General features: G+C 42.4%; 1 protein-coding gene across 1 annotated transcript in view; it reads right to left on the bottom strand.

Annotated features, from left to right (window-relative positions):
• The window catches only part of PARD6G (par-6 family cell polarity regulator gamma), an 87981-nt gene that overhangs the window by 39291 nt on the left and 36133 nt on the right, over positions 1 to 12557 (bottom strand). The window lies entirely within an intron of this gene.

Below are 12557 nucleotides of genomic sequence, written 5' to 3'. Positions count from 1 at the left end.
TGAAACCAGAGAAGTTCTCTTCTCTCCCAGGAAGAAGAAATCACTCCGGTACAAAGGAGTACCAGGATCAGTAGCACACAGTAACAGGAAAACCCCTTGGCCAATCTTGGCTCAAACCTATTGATGAATAATTGTGGTAAGGGAGAAGGGAGGAAAGGTCTCATAAAACAAGAGAGGAACAGCTGAGCAGATTTAAAAGAAGTTTCATTAGCAAAACTATTAGACCTTGACCCACTCCCCCTTTACTTAAAAATACGTTCTTTAATAAATCTGTCTAACATACTATTCCAGAGTCACTGAGAGAAAGGTGCATTTAATAACAGAATGCGACTGTTCTAGCCACAAAAGGGAGAGGGGAAAAGTGGCATACGTTTTCATTTAAGAATTCAAAACTTTTAGTCATGGCTTTAATAAAAGCCTACTTTTGTCTATTTAGGAGAGGAGGTAGAGAGACTGCTGCCCTCCTCCTACCCCACTTCACTGTTCCAACCAACAATGAACTGGCCTCTGGGCCAGTCTTGCTCCCCGAGGCTTGTGGGAAACTGGGAGCATGCTGGGCAGAGACAGGAAGACTCATTAATTGCTATCATTGCTTCAGAGCTCAAATTTAATGTGATGAAATTACACAGAAAATGAACAAGACAAGGTTTGATTTATTTGTTTTAAATGGAAAATTAGAATCTCCCTCCTACATTTTTATTCCAATGTCCTGAATTTAAAGGTTCCATGGGCCTGACCTTTAGGAAAGGAAAAAAACCACATACATTCCCCATCAAGATTTTTAAATGGCAGATTTAAAACACAACTGCCAGCCCAGCACCACTAAATCCTGTTTTTGCATTTTAGGACCACATTAATCCTTCAGATGCTCAGTCAGTTAAACTTACCCCAGTCTGTACCAGGCATCTCAGAACACCTCTGCTTTTGGTCAACTCCCTTAAGCCTGTCACATGCTACATAAGATTCTTTTAGCAAATGTATTACTTTTAATAGATTCTCACAAAGCAGTAATTCAAATAATTTTTGGTTATTGCACCATATCACTATGTTGCTGCCTACATTTTGGCATTAGTCTATCTGTTCACTGTATTTCAGGACAAACTGCAAAAGATCTTTTTCTCAAACCACTATGAAGAGCTGACACAATTAAATGAACCAGATCATATGTGCTATTAGATTTATAGCCCAGGACTGCTGGGACAAACCATCACTACCTGTCATATTGAAACAGACACCTAAAGAGCCTGGTTTTAAGTAGCTTTTAATCCCTTATCTTGAGAAAACCTGGCAGTGCAGAATGAAATGCAGATGTTAAGCCTACCCATTTCAACTGCGAGTTCTGCAGCACTTTGTACTGAATCATGATGGTATATAATTTGTATCACCAATGGAAAGACTCCTGATGCCTGCTGGCAGACAATTTTACATCTTCAATGGAAATGGGTATGTACCTAATGAGTGATCCATGGGGATGATTTAGCCTTATAAATCTAAGCAGGCTGCCTGGTATGCTTTAAAATCTAATGAACAAAGCCCCATTTTTGTTATGTGCATGACTTTTCAGCAGCAGGACTGTGACTTCAGCTTTCCTTAAAATAAATGAGGAAACCCTATGCCATCTTGGCCAGGGCATACCAGAAAAAAAAAAGTGCCCATTATGTTTTATAACTTTGGCTTTTATGCATCCAATGAAGAATGTGTTTTAAAAATGGGGTTTAAAATGATAGCTAAATATAAAATAGTTACTTGATTCAGAGTTGCTCTTGGTGACCAACTTCATAAAAACACACGATATTAATTTTGCAGAAAAAGCAGGGAAAGTATGACTCTCACATTTTTATTCCATGACCATCACAGTAAAAACCTCACTGCTGACAACCAGGTCCTGCTATCGGTTTGCATTTGCACCCGACACCACCTGCAAAATGGTCTGGTTCATGAGTGTTAAAAGGAGCAGTGTGACCCGCATACCTCTTCATTTCCTTCCCACAAACCAGCAAGCAAGACTCATGACAGGTCCCATGGCCCAAAAGCAGGGCAGAGATGCAATCTATTTGCCAGTGGGATAGAAGGGAAATTAGGTAAAGACATAAACAGACATCTCTAGAGAACATCGAAGCAACCTTTCATTTCAATATTTCTTAGAGCAATATTATTCTTCTGACTAGTTTGTCTGCCCACCCAAGCAAACTAAACTACAGCGAGCGACAGTCTGCTGTGGACTCCTTGAGACTTATGAACTGCAGTTTCTGATGAGTGAACTCTAGCAGAGAGAGGGCACATCTACACATTCATTAATGTGCCATAATTACAGCACATTAAGTTTAGTCCCTGTAGTAACAGGTACCAACTTAATGCGCCATAATCAGTACTACTGCACATTAGTGCAGATGAACGCTTTTTGTGTGATGCTTAATGCTCATTGGACTAACCTACTGCACATTAGTGCATTAGCACAGTTTTGCCAGCTGCACTGATGCGTAGAAGAATTAGTCCAATATGCATCAAGTGTCTTGTGTAGATGCACTCAGAGTGATCAAAGATAGAGAAATTGATTTATGCTACTAAAATTTAATATCAAGTATTTTTCAAGACAATGCAGCTGTTTCCTGCTGCAACATGGCATGTTTAAACTTGTCAAGTTTGTATATCTCTATCTAGGGAGATATCCTTTTCCAGAAGGACCAGCATATGATTTCCTTCTGGGGGACAAAGGCCAAAAAATTACATCTTCTAAAATTAACTTGTTTCAGACTTGCTGGCATCTGAGTACTGCTGGATGGAATAGCCTGCTTGTGCGTTTCATCTCAGGAAATGGATGGCAAAAATATTATAATGACTAGAGGGGGGGATATATTTCTTTAATAAATTTTGCACTGAGATTATCCCAGTGCATCCCCAGCAAATCTAGCTTCAGACATGCTGCATTATCAGTGTATGAAGTCATCACTGCTGCAGCAACCAGTCAGGCCACCAAAAGAGAGAAAGAAGTACCACTTAGTTCCCAGGTACATACTATTCTATTAGATTAGAGCACAGCATGACCAACAAATAGATGCCAAGACTAGTACAATAAGCAAAGCCAAAAGAAAACAGAAACTAGGGTGCTGAATTTGTACTTTGTGTTCCTCAGCAAAAGTGCCCTGTAACAGACTAACCTACTGATGTCTAACACTTTTATCGGGTTCCATGGAGGCCAAAGGGTTGAAGAGCTGACAGGCCAGCATAAAAACTTCAAACAGGAGGGCTTTAATTACCCAACAGCCTCCAACAGATCACTCTCTCATGCCTTGGTGGCCTGCATGTATGAGGAGGAGATTTGAAATGCACAGGCAGAGATTACTGGTAACATTCAGAGTGGTTTGTTATTTGGATTTATTGACCGTTCAAAATACGAGGAGAGAGAAGGGGCTCATTGCTACAGCAGAAGGATCAAAGCTTTACTGATTGTCTAAACACGTGCGCTTTAGACAACGAACACAAAGTTTTGATTATTTTAAGCTTCTGATAATCCAACAAGACTCCTGCTCAAACAACTATATTTGACAGTCCACAGTAGATGGATCTATGTAAAAACCCCAAAGCTCTAAGATGTTACAAAGCTCTAGACTGGCGAAAGAGCACAGTGAAAAAAAATACAGGTAAAAATGTAAACAAAAGCTATCAATATCCAAGGAAATCTTGGCAAATCTTTTTGGTAATGGAAGATAGCAAAAAAGGGGTATAGGCTAGATCAGGGCTGTTCAATTCCTTAATGGCCAGGGGCAGCATGCCATGCAGGCTCCAATACCACTGTGGGGGCTACCCTGTACGCTGCCCTGTTAGGGGTAGGGGCATGAAAAATAGGCTGGAGGGAAGGGGGCTGGAGCATCACCAAAAGCACCCTATTTACTAATGGTGAGGTATGAGGGGAGGATTCAGTTGGACTCAAGACTGCAGGGTTGTATGAAAAATAATCTGTAGACACCAAAGTAATTGAAACACATGGGATCTTGCCCACAGTTCCAAATTTATGCCACAAAAGCAAGTGAAGCCAACGTAGAACAGAAGCTACTGGTGCAACAAGGACAAGTGATAGAGAAGAGAAGAGAAGAGAAGAGAAGAGAAGAGAAGAGAAGAGAAGAGGTGGGTATGCTGTAGGACTGGTGTAGGAGCAGCTCCTGGGATTTCCCAGGTGTCAACAGGTGAAGCAGGAAAAGGCAATGCAACCAGACATGAAACATGTTGCTTCCAGTCAGCAAGATGCGTCATGTGGTACACATCCAGAAAGTCAACGTATGCCGCAATTGCTGCACTCTTTTCCACCTCTCTATGTTGCTGGCTCACAGTAAGAAGTTCTCAGGACTGATTTTCCCCCCCACTCCCCTCTCTTGTACTATCAGTGAATTGACTCACTCTGCCTGAATTCCCTGTTGTACCTCCAGTCATCCAAAGTGTCAGGAGAAGCAACTGACTTTGCACAGGTAAGGCCCAATTCTCCCCTGTACCCTGCTAACCAACCTGTGCAAAGCTACACCACAACTCAGACTGGAACCTCAGGAGTTTTAAATGCAATTTAAAAAAAGCATTAAGTTATTACACAGTCATTTATGAGCGCATAGTAATGGACAAACTACCTCTGGGCTAGGGACAGGCATTACACACAAACCAGGTTAAGTGACTAGAAACTGGTTTAAACCTGTAACACAACAGAAGTGCAGTGCGCATAAACCAGTTTCAAAATGGCTGAAACAGGTTTAAGATAAACCTGGTTGAATGTAGTATCAGAATTAAGTGATTTGGGTCAAACTGGTTTATGAAACTTATGTCCCAGATCTCATTTTGGTTCATGTTAAATCACAGTCCCGCAGCATCCTACCATGTTTTGCAGCCCTGGGCTGGGCTGGGCTGGCCCCGCTGCTCTGCTCCCTTGCTGGAGCACTGAGGGCTGGCTGACAAGGGGGTGTGGGGGCGGGCAAACCCGCTTGGGGATGCAGCCCAGTCTGCAGAATGGTGGGGAGGGGGCCAGGCAAGGAAGTTAAACAGCCTTCTCCTACTCAAACTTACTGCTGGCTGCAACTGTGGACTACAAATCCCAGAGGCACCTGGAAGCAGGAAGAGGAAGTGATGAACAACCCTGCAGAGTCCTAATGTCATGATTCTGGACTGCAAATCCCAGAGACCTCAGGAGTATCAGGAAGAAGAAATGAACACACAGCCATGTTGGTTATGTGCCAATGAGCCATGCTCTATCACCTCTAGTTTCTGGCCTGAGCCACTGCAGGCATGCGGCTGCATTTTCAGAATCAAAAGTAAATGTCTGTTCATGTCTGTTTCAATTTAATCTGTGCAGCTCAGATTAACCTACAAAGACTGAATCAATTCAGCCTTGGGCATTTAGACAGTCTGTATTTAGCCCTGGTGTCTGAGGTTCCACCAGCCAAATGGCACTTTTGTTGGTCCTTTTTCTTAAAGCTCCAGCTGTCGAAAATAAGAGCACCTGGGAATGGCAGCTATTAATGGAGGATACTTCTGCCTCGCCATAATGGATAAAAGCCTAAAAATGAGACCCAAGTATGCTCAAAAGATTTTACCTGTTTGGAGACCTGACTTGTGATCTATGGCCACTTGGTATGAGCAATACCAAAGCTACAAGAAGCTATCATGTTAAAAATACATTTTGCCGAGACTGCAATGCCCACTACCCAAACTTTCTCTAAAATTAGATGGTTTCCCCCATGGGCGACTGGTGCCGGCTTAGTTGGGGGGGCATGTGCCCCCCTTGCGACTAGTCCTGCTGACCGGCTGATCCCATGACAGCCAATTGCTGCCACCGATCATTGCAGCCGCTTCTGGGAGCAACTGCAGCAATTGGCCGGCATTTGCAGGGAGGGGGGATGGGGGGGCCACTGGCACTCCTGCCTGCCCCCCGTGCTCATCACCTAAGTGGTGAGAGCGGCCAGTCAGGGGGTGCACTGGCGCTCTCAGGGGGTCCACATGCATCCCCGTGCACCCCTTACGTGTTGCCACTGGTTTCCACATACCAAACTCCCTGAAACATTTTTGGAAGTAGTAATTTTGACAGATACTGCCTGTGTGTGTCTTCTGTAATTTTTGCCCCTCCTGCATCTCTTACCTCATTTACCTGGCTCACTTTAAAAATAATTGCAGTTCACATTTAGTGAAAAAAATGAGCTTTGCCACAGAAAGCAAACCTCAGTGCCTTTTAAAATGCATTTTCAATGGAGTAAGATGAAGCAATCTCTCCTCCTTATGAGACAGATCACCAAGTCTCTGAAATGCACCTTAACAGAAAGGTTTCTCTCTTACTGTAACTTTAAGAAAGTCTCTTTCTCTCTCTATAAAGCACTGTTATTTATTCATCTTCTGTTCCTACATAGAAGTTCAAAGTTTCTAAAGCAGGCTAACTACTGGATGGCTGTTCAGAGAGCTACTCAACCATGGTCAAAGCTCAGACTGTATTCATCTATGTGCATGAACACATATACACTAAAGTGGAGCTCACGCGAGTATGACAACTACTTATGGCTACTGCTAAGGATACTAGCCAGCTCCTGAGAGGGCCAAGGAAAGCTATTTTGACTCACAGTAGAGAACACATTGCAGCTTTTAGGTGGCTGCAATATATGGGTATACCACCTCTCAGAGCTCTTGCTGCAACAATAAAAACTCTTCAGTCATCTCTGCTAAAGTCTTTGGGACCACCGTGTGCTTAGGTTTAAATGCTTTGCTAATCAGGGCTGGAAGTAAAACTCATCACTCAAATCTGGTTTTAAAGAATGGATTTAATTGCAGGAAGTTTTAACATAATGTTGGATTCCTCCCCCTACCACATAGCTTAGGTAAGAGGTCTTAAATGTGCCTACAGGTTTCAAAGGTTTCACAAGCAATTCAAAAGATTTCAACATTTCCATATCCAGCCTTTGCCTTATATAGAAGCTCAGATTCCACCCCCCCACAACCCCCAAACCAAACCTGCCGTGTCTTCCCATGTCCTTTTTTAACTATGTGCTATGATCACAGCACAAAGACCTGGATAGGTTGCAGGGGTAGGCTAACAAAAACAGGATGCGTTTCAGTACGGACAAGTGCAGGGTGCTGCACTTGGGCAGTAGTAACCAGCAGCACACTTATAAGATGGGAAACTCCCTTCTTGAGAGCATGGAGGGAGAAAGGGATCTTGGAGTCATCATTGACTCCAAGATGAACATGGGCTGACAATGCGAGGTCACGGTTGGCAGGCCTAACCGGACCCTATCGTGCATCTACAGGTGCATCTCAGGTAGGGCCAAGGAGGTGATCCTCCCCCTCTAAGCGACACTGGTCAGGCCACAGCTGGAGTACTGTGTCCAGTTCTGGGCACCCCACTTCAAGAGGGATGTGGACAACATTGAGAGGGTCTAGAGGAGGGCCACCCGCATGATCCGGGGACAGCAGGGCAGACCCTACAATGAGAGACTACGGGACCTGAACCTGTTCAGCCTTCACAAGAGAAGGCTGAGGGGGGACCTGGTGACCGTCTATAAACTCACTAGGGGGACCAGAAGGGTTTGGGGGAGACCTTGTTTCTCCTAGCGCCCCCCGGGATAACAAGGAATAACGGCCACAAGTTGTTGGAGAGTAGGTTTAGATTAGACATCCGTAGGAACTACTTCACAGTTAGGGCGGCTAGGATCTGGAACCAACTTCCAAGGGAAGTGGTGCTGGCTCCTACCCTGGGGGTCTTGAAGAAGCAGCTCGATGCCTACCTGGCTGGGATCATTTGAGCCCAGTTTTAATCCTGCCCAGGCAGGGGGTCGGACTTGAAGATCTACAAGGTCCCTTCTGACCCTACTTCTTTGATTCTATGATCATGAATCAAAAAAAGAAGACTCTCACTGCACTTCATTCAAAGTGCTGAGGAGAGAAACAGACTGAATACGCCTGTTCATTCCATGTGAGACAATGAAGTTTTTCCCCCTCCCCCTTATTAAGGTGTCCTCTTATGGCAAGAATCCTAAAGGGCAGGGTCATTGTGCATGTAACAATTGCAAAGGTGAGAACAGAAAAATTCTTTAAAATGTATGGATAGCAATGCAGAAATCCCATGGATTTCCATGCAGCAAGTGCAATGAATTCCCAGGCCAAGCATTACTATACTGTAAAAAGTGGTGTTGTAAAATGTAAAACGTTCAGAGAACACTCCCTTTCTCTCTCTGTTAAATACATTTTATGTAATAGATATTTATAGTTCATTTCCTTCCCCAAACATGGTTGGTGAACCAGTGTATAGTACAGACAGCCCGGTCTGACAGCAAGTGTAAAGCACTGTGTCTTAACAGAATCAATGACCATGACAAGCTGGTGCATATACCATGGCATTATCCTGTTAGAATTACAAAGGGAGTGTGTGCAAAAATCAACTTCACTTTGGGAAAGTTAGTTCTCCCTTACTAACGTGTAAAGCTAACTTTCTTTGGTCCTGTTCTGCACAGACAAGTAGATTCTAATGACATCTTTGTTTTATTCTGAACATCAGCTTTCATTTTGGTTTATTTGTTCATGAGTCATGAATGAATTACTGGTGTGAACCTACAGAAACAGCCAGTTTTCTTCCTGCACATTACCAACCACTGCAGTAACTTCTAAAGAGATTTGTGACACTGCAGAGCACGCATCTGCTAGCTAACCTTTTACAGACACCATTATAATTATTATTAACAATATTGTTGAATGCACTTTTTCAATACATACTGCCAGCCCCAGTGCTCAAATATAAAGCAAGCCTTCAAGAAGTCATGAGATTGCATAACTGAGATTTCAAAAGACATAAAACCATTGCTCTTAAAACACAAAGGACAAATAAGTAAGATGTTGATTAAAACAATGAGAGTAAGGACTTTTCTGTGCAGCTATGAAGGCTAGAAATTTTAACAAAGCTGAAGTTCAGTCCCACAATTCTGGAGGCTTTAAACAACACACAAAACCCACTCAGTATTCCATAGTTTAATAGTAAAATTTGCAAGTTTAGAAAGCTGCAAGTATATTATGCTTAAGACAGTTTCTTCTTCTTGGGATTTCTTTGTTTTTACTATCTGAAATAATCAGCAACAAGCAACAGTTTTGCCTCCCAGTTCTAAAGACGCATCCTCTGCTACTTTAATTGCCTACTCCTTGCATTTCTTCCCTTGAAAAATCTCTACATTATGTCCCCACCCAGCCACCCACAAGACTTTTGGACTAGATTAAACTAGGCATCAAAGCCAGATTATTAAACAGAAAATGTGTTTGATACTGAAGAAGCCACAAAATGAAAATGGTAAAGAAAGAGCTCTAGACTTAAAACAAAACCACTCCCCCCCTGTAGGGGAGCCCATGAAGTCATTATTTCAATCTAAACCCATCAACTCAAAAACTGAGCTGTGCAAGCAACTTGTAAAAACTCTGAAAACAAAGTGAATATAGGAGGTTGTGATTATTACTCAAAGATTATGAATATAAGCATCTCCAGCCTCAAACTCCATGCCCATCAAGCAATTCTCAAAGACCCCATTCTATCTTAACACTCACTTTATCATACCCATCCCCTGCTTCTGTTCAGACACAGAAAGGGCAGAAACTAGAACTAATTGGAGGGGAGGGCGAAGACTGCTATCTCTGTGAAAGGCCCTGTTTACCTGCTGGGCTGTACCAGGATGCATTAGAAAACCAGCAGCTGAGATAACCGTAAACAAGTGCAAATAAAAACCCATGAATGAAAAAAGCCATGTTGTGCAAACAGACAGATGAGCAAAGGGAAATTCAGGCCAAGGAGCTCTCTCTCAGAAACAAGGAACTGCTCTGAGGCCTCAAAACCAGAAAGCACACTAAAGCAGGTACAGGCAGTCCTCAGATTTACGACACAATTGGTTCCTGAAAACCGCATCTTAAGTTGAAACGTTGTAACTTGGAACCGATTTTCCCATAGGACCAATGTTATAAATGGGGGATTGGTTCTTGAACCAAGGCCCAATACCCTATTTTCACCAAAAATAACCCAGAATTTTGTACTCGATCAATTATAAATGAGTAATATAGCTACATTAATGTAGTTATATTGTAAATAGCAATCATATTGATTTGGAAGGATTTATTTGAGGTGACCTTGCTGGACTTTTTGAAGGGCTCTTGGCTGGAGTCTTCTCAGGAGTCTTGGCTGCAGGTTTTTCTGGAGTCTTGTCTGCTTTCTTAAAGAAAGTGTCCAAGGAAGTTTGGACAGATGTTCTCCAGGGAGATGGGTGATGCAGTGAACTTGTTCACTGGCGTGGCGTGGTGTCGGATCAAGCGTTGTGAAGTCGAAACTGACGTCAGAAAGTTGAAGCAGTGTTAATTTATAAACGTTGTAAGTGCAAAACGATGTAACTCAAAACATTGCAAGTCGAGGACTGCCTGTATAGCTAGGATGCTAGTGAACATATCAAATAGAAAAAGAGAAAAATCCCCTTGTAATCTGGTTTTGTGCACTGCAACTGACTGCATATATTTAAGAAATTCTTGAATACTGTTTGTTCTGATTAGAATCACAGTCTAGTAAGAAAAGCAGAAATCCCTTTGAAATGGAAAAGTGAATAGCTAAGTAAATTCACAAGCGAATAAAAATTTACATGTTGAGTTATTGGCCGATAATCTGTCTTTTGCAACAAGTTTAGTTGTTTTTGCTGGGAGAGGGAGGAGGAGGAGGAGAGAGTGTTTTCAAAAAGGGAATCCTTACAAAAACTGGATTAAGGAATGCTGCTCACCATTCCTGGCTGCCCCTCAGACAGAAGTCAGATACCAAAAGACTCCACCATTCACAAAAGGTACATAAACATTGAAACTTGCTGGACAAGGAAGAGGAAAATAAAGGAGATGAGGGGTCACTCCTTACAACATGCTACTGAGTGCCCAACAGCTCTTTTCCCTCACCCACCTACTTAAAACCAAGGCAATCTCTGGAGCATGGGCAGGCACTGTGGTGGTAGCTGGCTTCCAGCCAAGACTGCAGCACAAGATAAATTCAGTATTAAATGTGTTCATATTTTCCCACTGAGACAAAGATTTAAAAGGTTAACCACCGCTCTCTCCTATGCAGCTGTCTTCCAAGTTAAACTTCCTGTTACTGCTCATAAGGCAAAATGGCCCCAAGCTCTTCCAGTGATGTTTATCCGAGGGAAGGGCTCAGGGCCACGGTGGGGGGAGGAAGGGAGGGACAGAGGGAGCAGGCACACTGCTGCAAACGTGTCCACTCTTCTTCAGGTCAAACCTAGGTATCTCGTGGCTTTGCTCTTGCAACTCAGCGTACATTTAAACAACACCAGTGTGGTTGCCAGAGAAAGGAGAGCTGTAATTGAAGCCACCAAAAATAGCCATTGGCAAAAGACACCTGTTATTTAGCACAGACCCCCTTCAGCAGTTCTCATGGTCATGACTGAGCAGAGATTTTGCCAGCAGTCCAAAATAAGGGCTCTTTTTTCTCTCTCTCTCTCTCAAGAAAAATCAGAGCCCTATAGAACAACCTAGGAAAGGATCTCAATGCGGTACTTAAAGTGATTTACCTACTACCCCACATCCTGACAAGAATAGTCGAACCAATTTCCCTGCAGTAGACGACTCTTCCCAGACACTCTCAGAGATCTCTTTCCCCACAAAAAAGCAGATTGTTATTCCTATTAATTGCTGAATCAGACACCCAGCTTAATAGTTATGCAGTGTGCTTCCTTAAGTTGTGTAATTGTTCAATGGGGCATGTGAGATGCCACTTCATTAAATAAGAATATTTTTTAAAGCTCTAGATAAAATACTACCATAGTTTTTAGAAACTTAAAGGCAAAGGAGTCAAAATGTTCATGCTTTTCAGCTTCTTTTGTATGCAAGGATGATTTTGAAGTCAAGTCCTTCTCACCACTAAAGTGAGTGTTGATGGTTTCTGCTCAATATTTCTAAGGGAAGAACAGGGCTATAAGGTTTGTCTCCCGTCTCTCACTGGTAGGCTTCTAAAAAGCGGGAGAAGCCAAATGGAAGCTCTCTACTCACAAATGAAGGAGAGAGATAGGTGCAACAAATCTTTCATAGACCATTTGCTCTTGGGTGTTTCTTAGTCATTTGAGTATGGAGCCAGAATAAAAAACACCTTTCCTTCAATTGCTTGAAGTCTAGACTCCTGAGAGGCAATTGTGTTGCTAGGTTTTTCAGATACTCATCCAAAGACTTCTGCATTTGTTATAGATGCTTCTTTCCACCATCTTTGTATCATAAAAATAATGCAAAGAATAAGATACACCTCACATCTTTTCCACTTTACATTTCACTTACCTGCATGTTAACAACTATGATCGATTACCTTGAAATGACATGCTATTGGTTAAGTTTTCCAAGTAGTCAAGTAATGACTAGTATTTAAAAACTCCCTTCATATAAAGTTCAGTTACCAGATACCACAGCCTTCAAGTATTAGATTAGACCTAAGATTCTTTTTTAAAAAGTGAGTTTTTCTGCTCACTTGCAGCCTCTCTTAAAATGTAATTGGACTTGAAACATCACCACTGAAACTGCATGAGTAA

This window comes from Alligator sinensis, unplaced genomic scaffold (genome assembly GCF_000455745.1).
Source record: "Alligator sinensis unplaced genomic scaffold, ASM45574v1 scaffold969_2, whole genome shotgun sequence".
Lineage (NCBI taxonomy): Eukaryota > Metazoa > Chordata > Crocodylia > Alligatoridae > Alligator > Alligator sinensis.
The sequence above is the reverse complement of the archived record's forward strand: the minus strand, read 5'-3'. Positions and strand labels throughout refer to the sequence as shown.